Source organism: Lycium barbarum, chromosome 5, assembly GCF_019175385.1.
Source record: "Lycium barbarum isolate Lr01 chromosome 5, ASM1917538v2, whole genome shotgun sequence".
Classification (NCBI taxonomy): Eukaryota; Viridiplantae; Streptophyta; class Magnoliopsida; order Solanales; family Solanaceae; genus Lycium; species Lycium barbarum.
The window spans coordinates 22,222,987-22,224,182 of NC_083341.1; the positions used below are offsets into that span (position 1 = coordinate 22,222,987).

At 43.1% G+C, this 1,196-nt stretch overlaps 1 non-coding gene across 1 annotated transcript; it reads left to right on the plus strand.

Annotated features, from left to right (window-relative positions):
- The first annotated feature begins 878 nt into the window (after nucleotides 1-878).
- LOC132643090 (small nucleolar RNA R71) lies at nucleotides 879-985 on the plus strand. Its single transcript, XR_009583536.1, has one exon. It is a non-coding gene; the product is annotated as a small nucleolar RNA R71 (small nucleolar RNA).
- The last annotated feature ends 211 nt before the right edge of the window (nucleotides 986-1,196 follow it).

A 1,196-nucleotide genomic window follows, 5' to 3' on the forward strand; every position in this document is an offset into this window, starting at 1 on the left:
TAAGGATTTTTTCACTTCTAGTAGAAATATCTTTGCATGAGGCAATGTGATCACCTCCACTACCCCTTGGGTTTGGAATTGTGTCACTAGGAAGGCCCTCTCTTTGTGGTAGATGTTGCTCACGAGAAAGATCTCGCATTTGTGACTCAAGTTTATGAATCGAAGCGGTGTGAGAGCCTACCACTTCGGTCAAATTTTCCATCTTCTTGTCACTCTTATGCTGGTTCTCCAATATCTTTTCAACCATAGATTCCATTCGAGAGGTCCCTTGATCATTGGAAGGAGCCTCTCGCCAATTTTGAGAGTTATAAGTACGACCCTTTGGTGGAACATAGGCATTGGAATTCCGATTACCATAATTTTTGTTGTTGTAATCCCTCCTGTCTGAACCACCATATTCATTTCAACCATATTGATTGCTCTGTTGTTGGGGTCTCCATTGATTTTGATAACCCCCTTGAGAGTGATCGATATAATTAGCATCCTCACGTTATGGCTGCCCCTCAAGATAAGCTTCCTTCGAGACTTGGTCCATTCCGGGAGCATGACATGACATCTCTTCGACAACATTCACACTTTTAACTTCTTTCTCCGTAAGTCTCTTTGACAACAAATCCACTGTGGTTTGCAATTGAGCAAAAGCATGATCTCGCTCATGATTTTCTTTGGCCACCGCGGCAGCAGAGGGACTACCATATGACAGGATTTCACTATCACTTGAGTGCCAAGCTTGATTGTGGGTGGTGAGCTTATCGAGCAACCTGGTGATGCTGACAAATGATTTGTCCTTGAAGCATCCCCTAGCTGCAATGTTGACAGCAATTTGATTCATTGTATCTAACCCCTTGTAGAACTTCTCGGTGAGAATAGCATCCGAAAACCCATGAGTTAGGGATTGAGCTAGATAGTACTTGAAACGCTCCCATGCCCAATATAATTTTTCCCCCGGAAGTTGTTTGAACTCAAAGATCTTATCCCGCAGCTCAGTCTTTTTGCTTGGTGGGAACCACTCCTTAAAAAATGTATTAGCTAACTCGCTCCAAGTATGAATAGAATTGCTGGGGAGCTTTTCATACTATTCCCTTGCTTGGCCAGCTAAGGAATACTTAAAGACCCGTAACCGAAGTGCATCAGTAGAAACAACACCTTGGGATTGTTGAGCACACACATGCAACAAGTTCTTCAAATGTCGGAGT